Here is a 6,490-nt window from a genome sequence, read left to right on the forward strand (position 1 = left end):
ACGCACACACACAGACACGCACGCACACAGACACGCACGCACACACACACACACACACACACTCTCACAGAGGTCAATCTGAGAGAATATCTATTAGGCACTTCATCAATCTTCCTGGATTCTGGCATTTTTCACCGGCTGAACAAATTGTCAGTTATCAAAACTCAATTTCAGAAATGACATGTTAAAAAATTCGAGCAGCCAGGTTTGCCAGGCACCTCGTCTCCCATCCTGCCTGGATGGAACTGCTGTCAAAGGACAAATGAAGTTCAGTTCTCCCTGTGGCCGGCGCTAAAGCAGCTTAGTGAGTGCAGTTTAAAAAGTCCATCCATCGGGCTTAATCATCCCTTCGCAAGTTGTTCCGTGCTGATAAGAGTATTGGTAAACTGATTTGGGCATGATTCTACGATAGGGGCAGGAGGCAACGCGCAGGACCTGTCAGGACACATCAGGACCTGCGAGAAGAGAGAGTTGGGGTCATGTCAATGCCTAAGGATAAATGAGGATGTAAAATACCGGGGCTATGAAATCCCAAGCTTAAACCGTCACCATGAGATGAATTACTTATTAATGAATGTGTGTGAATAAGTATAGCATACTCAGCCGAGTAATAAAGAAGCAACCTTATTTGAATTATCCTAAAAACTATTAGTTGCTGTAGGCCACTGTGTCTACAATGAAAAATAAAGTATATTAACTAAGAAAATCTTACATTATCAGGGATGACCAGCTAGCAGGTTATTCCAGGTTATACCCTCAGTATATCAGCTAATACCCAGATCATCCATGCATGTGTTTTGGCTGTACTGTCTCTAAGAGAGAGACATATCTGTTGTTCTTGCCATTCACCTAAATGCTCTGCCCTATTCATGCAGATTTCAATGCGACAGCGTCCTTCATGAATAGGGAAACGGTAGTTTATTTGTGGTAATACAGTTATGTTAACAAAGAAAGCCTGTTAATGCAATGAGCAACAGACAGATCACTGTGAGTACAATGAGCGTATCATGGAAGCCTTGTGATGGAGTCATGAGATCTGCAAGCCTAAACCTGGCGCTTTCTCTCTGAAAGGCCGCGCTGCTAAAAGGAGGGCCGAGAAAAATGGCCAAACTTCGTCTGTGCAGGATGAAGAGCCACAATTATCATAAACACCAGGGCTGATGCTCGCCGCCCCAGTAAATCCCTGCGACCAGCTCATCAACTTCCCTAGGCCCGGCCAGATTACTCGAGGGGCGCTCTGTAATTTGCAGTAAAGAATAAAGATGACACCAAAACAAAAACAAATCTGAGATGATACAAATTAGGAGTGTGCTCAGTTAGTCTGTCAACGCTGTAAATTTCCAGCATGTAGTGGAAAAAAATACAAACAACAACAACAACAGAAAAAAAAAAGTGCTGTTCTAGGCACGGGCATGCATAGGAATTAATGAGCTGTCCATCTGCGTCACTTTATTCCCCTGCACCGCCGACACCTCCGAAACGACGCTGAATCAATCTGCTGTTATGGTAATGATGCTCCAGTGCTGGAAATTATTACGCTAAATGGATGGCTTTGGTTCGAAGTGCAGGAAGGCTCATGTTAGTTGTGCTCCCTTCCCTCTCTGTCCCTGCACTTCCTCCGCCTGGTGTTGGGCACGGCTGCGTAGGAAGGGTTTCAAATGGTCTTGTCTCTCCTCCGCTTCACACCACATCTGTCTCCGACCGGATCGCTCTGAAATACTGTCGACTCTCTTAAATGTGCTTTAAAGACTCCATTCATAATGCAGGCCCCATTAAGCCATATTTCCATGTTGAGTTTGTTGGCTCTGCAGAACCTGCAGAAGTAAGTCGCCCGAGTTCCTTTTCGCCTGGAGGTTCCGCGAGGGCCTCGAATCGGATCGGCGGGGGACCGGCAGGGGACCTCAAAGTGAGCCGGCCATCAAAGATGAGCACTCACTGAAATGCCGTCGTCTCAGATGCGTTTTGCATGATTTACGTGATGGAGGGAAAATGACACAGGGAATCCTCACCGGGCGACGTGTCGGGCCTCGGTAGCGCCTGTGCCGTCAACCAGCTCCTGACAGCACCTGCGCAGTGGAACGGAACAGCTCTCGCGAGGCCTCCGTCTCGCTGGTGTCACGTGCAGCCTGGTGTCATCACTGAGCTGCAGGAAGGAAGGCAGTCTTGGACCCATGTGACGCTACATGCTAAGCTCCTGCTGGAATGCTGGGGAAAAAAATGTAAAAATAAACCACACACAGGACGGCAAAGCACCAGGTGTAACCTTGACACAAAGAACATGTTGGAACTCTCTTCAGATGAGCTGCTTATAGAGAAAAGGCAAAACTGCTGTGAGAAACCAACTCTGTATTTATATCTGGTTCTAAACATAAACACATACACGGATCAAAAATTTGATCCGTGTTGACGGTTGATGTCATTTGTGTTTTCCAACTCAGTAAGGGCGAGACGCATGGCTGGAGACAGAAGACCCGAATAATCCATCATGTTGGCGGGCACGAGGCGGAGCAGCAGAAACGCAGGCGGCCCCCACGGCACACCCCGGCATGCTGATGTCAGGGGTGATCTGGCCGACACTTCCCCTTTTCCCACGGGCCCTCACTTGTTGAAAAGGGGTCTTACAAGCAACAGAACACAAAAATAGCCCCCCACACCCCCCAAAATATCCAGGGGCTCCCACTGCCTCTGCGTATCAATTACGGGTGCTTTTTGCAGCTTGTACATCAATATGGGTCAGCTTTAGCAGGGTGCGAGGGGTCGGGTGGGGTGGGGGTGTCAACGCGGATCAATAGCTTATTAATACAGGACAATGGGACAGGAATGCTGGCAAAGGCCGGGGTGAAGGGGACGACGTCCCTGTAGACGCGCGGGTGGTCTCGGGAGACAAGCGGAGGTGGCGGCCTTGGGTGCCTGGTCTCTCGCGACAGAGGTCACCGAGCCACGCCGTTAACCTTCGGCTCAGACACAAGCAGGCTGTTAGTCTTCGGAGCTGGCACGGCACCCGAGACCAAGCGTTGTAGACTGGGGGCGAGTGATTCATTCCTCAGCAGAGTCTCAGTTAAGACTTGATGGATTTAATGGCAGGCACTGCTGCGTGGCTTTGTGAGCAGGGAAGGGTCCTTAAAACCTTATAATCCACTCCCCAATCTATTTATTCATAATAATTGTCGAAATGAATTGCTTAATACCTAGTTGCCTATTTGTCTAATGCAAGTTTTAAAATGTCAGACAGGCACTGAACAAAAATCCTTTTTATATTTAAGCTTTTTACCTTCAACGGTTTGGCATTTATTTATGACCCATCATATTCCTGGTGCCTGTAGAATCTTTGCACAAACCCACATAACAACAGTGATCAATCAGACGGAATGGGCTGTGTCGTAGCCATCCGTTTTTTTTGTGTATGCGCGTGACAGCGTGGCCACTGTTCCGAGGTGTGGTGGTGTCAGCGGTGTGCGTGTTAATTTTGTTAAGAGGTAAGGATAAATCAATTCTTCATCCCGCATTCCACCATACGTGTCGGCCGCCCCTCCTACAAGTGTGCATTGCATGAGGCAGGTCATATCTCATCATCCCGGCATGAGGGAGGGGGTGGCGGACCCACACGGGCACAAGCGCGGGAGGAGGGATACGCGTCGTTCCTGGGAGGAGGTGTTTTCCATTCGGCAGCCCTGCAGGGAGCCTGTTTACGGCTCTTACTGGAGCGGTGCGGATGCCCTCGCCGCCGCACGCGCGCGCGCGCACACACGCGGCGCACTCCTCAATGAATAAATCACTCCCCTGCTGGGCCTGGGGTAGAGGGATCATGCAAGCTGGATGAGGGGAGAGACCCACGCCTCCGGTCTGTCCTCGTCCACTTATTACGGGTGGGTTGGGGGCGTGTAGCCGCTCTGGGGTCTGGTGGCCAGGGGCTTGTTTACTTCTCTAACGCCCTCAGTGGCAAGCGCCATGCTCCTGCACCAAGGAGATCGGCAGCACCCTCCCCTCGCGTGCTCCACAAGCGCGATCAGCTCTACACACATGCGACCGTGGCGACCCACGCTTCATTAGGCGACCCAAGCCTCCGCATAATGCTGCTCTGTTTAGATCTAGACGAGTCCACATTTAGATGTCCACTTCATTTAGGCGGTCATCTAAAGCTTGACGAAACAAACGTGCACCCACTGATCAGGCTGTACCTACACTGCCAGGAGCAGCGAGCTGATGAGTTTTTCCCGCATGCTGGGTGAGCGATTGCCTCGTCCTACAAAGCCATCACTGCTGAATTATCATCATAATCATTATAATTATTTTCCCTATTTCGCCACTCACCAAATACGCAACCCCTCGTCTCGCTGCGAACGCGAGATAGCGTGCACATTTCACTGGCGCTGGCGTGAGTGATTTGGGCAACTCAATTGATTTAGGAGGCTGGGGACCTAGCTGCCAGTTCGTTATCAAAGTTCATGCATCGTATTTACCCCAGTACGATTACCTTAACAAGGGACATATATCACATAATTAATCCGGCCGATTACCATCAAAAATCCATAAAGCTGTAGCATGTTCCTTGGCCTTGCCACCATTAATTATGCTTCCCTGATAAAAAGTGAAGAGAGGGAGAAAGAAAGAGTTATGTACACAATTATGTTACCATTTACTCTATGCATAGTTGAAATCAGGGTCAGGGCAGTGCGCTGTTTCAGTGCTCGCACTGAACGCTTTATATTGAGGACCTGTTACTAAATATGGATGCTATTAATGACAAAGCCCAGAGATCGTACATGAACGCAAAACATATTCTGCGAAACAGTACGTTTTGCTCCTCTGCAACAGCTCAAGGAGTTCATTTTCAATACATTTTGAGAGTGGCTATGAATGATTTTAAGTGATCATACACTAAATGAAACTCAGGAAACTAATACCAAACCAGACCGTTTTTATAGCTGTCATTGATGCGTAGTAACTGACCTCGTGTTGCTATCTCTTTCTCGCTCTGCTGCATGAGGGAGCTGTGGTGCTGTCCAGGTGAGTTAGCTTATCATAGGGCCACCTGCTCCTCACACCACAGGCACAAGCCTCTCTTCCGTTCTCTTTCCGCCTAAATCGCCCCCAGAATCTCCTGAATTTATCCTGCCTCCTCTGTCGTCCAAGTGGCTTCCTTTTGGAACGTGGCCTCAGCCCCCGCTATCCCTGGTATGCGGGAGGGCAGAGCGAGACAGAGACACAGGAGTGACCCTAAATGATCGTCAGCCTTTACTCACTGTTCTCCTGCCAGGGCCCCTTGACAAACATCTATCAGCGGAGACAGGCTGTTTGTACCTGGGCTTCGCGCGGGGGTGACCCGGGCGTCTTATCGGCCCATCTGCTCCACCTCTCCCCTGCTCCCCGGGCCGCCGTCCCCGCGCCGGCCGGCCCCCACACCACTCCGCTCCACATGGACGGAGTCTCCAGACGAGCTCATCTCCCCCACATCAATCACAACTGTTTTTAGACGGTCTAGATGCTTTCGAGGGGTCCAGGTCCAGTGTTTTTTTCTTCTCTCTCTCATTCTGCTGACACACGGCTGTCTTCAGCTCCGTTTTTTTAGGGACGTCCTTTCGTCGTTCTCCTCGCTTTCTTCAGGTGGGCTTGTGGGAAGATATCTATATGGATGCCGCTTCCCAGCAGTTCCAATACATCTGATACAATTTATCACCACCGATCAATATACAGGAAACTATGGTCAGTAATAAAGAATGTACAAAAAATTATATTCCTGATAATATGAATATACATAACGTTTCCAATATCACTTCCATCAATATTCCATATATTTATTTATTTCTTTATGATGGGCTTTTATGTAGCCTGTTCCTTTGTCCTCTTGTTTATCCAATATTATTCCCATTCATAATTCCATTCATTTCCATTTATAACATGTTATCATACATCATCATATGTTCCTCCTAATAATAAATTGGGCATATGGCAACTTACAGGGCCGTGTCACAGTACATACACACGAGCATACGTATATATAAGCCGCCGTCAAACACAGCCTCACTAGACTACACTCTATTGAGAAATGGCATGTCTGGAAGTGGAGAGGAGCAGCAGACACCAAGCACCAGGCGGAATATGAATATCCACTCGCCTCCTCCGCCTTTCAGGGTAGTCCCAGCCCTTCTTTGAATGCTCTTATACATTTATGTATTGAACGGTTTATAGCGGGAATCTGGGCCACTCCGGAAGGAGACGGACCCGCTGTCACGTTCTCCATCTGGGAGCAGCAATGTGGGTTGAAGTCTTTCTTTGGCTTTCTGGGATTTGTTCTCATTACATCGGGTTGTGCGTTTGTTCATAGGAGCGTCAGTTACACGAGGTCTGCAGAATGCAGACAGGTTCAAAACCAGCTTACTGATCTTCATGTTTTACATGGTCTGCTTGACCGTTTTTGGGTTTTTTTTGCTTTTTGTTTTTGTTGTTCTGAGTTTTGTTAGACTTTTTTGGGGCATGTCCGTGTCTGGGA

General features: G+C 48.6%; 1 long non-coding RNA gene across 3 annotated transcripts; it reads right to left on the reverse strand.

Annotated features, from left to right (window-relative positions):
* Window positions 1-899: 899 nt before the first annotated feature.
* LOC113580467 (uncharacterized) lies at window positions 900-5,345 on the reverse strand. Of its 3 annotated transcripts, none has more exons than XR_003410966.3 (3): window positions 4,951-5,345; window positions 4,518-4,578; window positions 900-2,205 (listed from the first exon to the last, which is right to left on the reverse strand). It is a non-coding gene; the product is annotated as an uncharacterized LOC113580467 (long non-coding RNA). The 3 variants fall into 3 exon arrangements; XR_014116036.1 differs by having other exon boundaries at window positions 4,475-4,578; XR_014116037.1 differs by lacking the exon at window positions 4,518-4,578.
* Window positions 5,346-6,490: the final 1,145 nt, after the last annotated feature.

This window comes from Electrophorus electricus, chromosome 13, assembly GCF_041902795.1.
Source record: "Electrophorus electricus isolate QZ-2024a chromosome 13, ASM4190279v1, whole genome shotgun sequence".
In the NCBI taxonomy this organism is placed as follows: Eukaryota; Metazoa; Chordata; class Actinopteri; order Gymnotiformes; family Gymnotidae; genus Electrophorus; species Electrophorus electricus.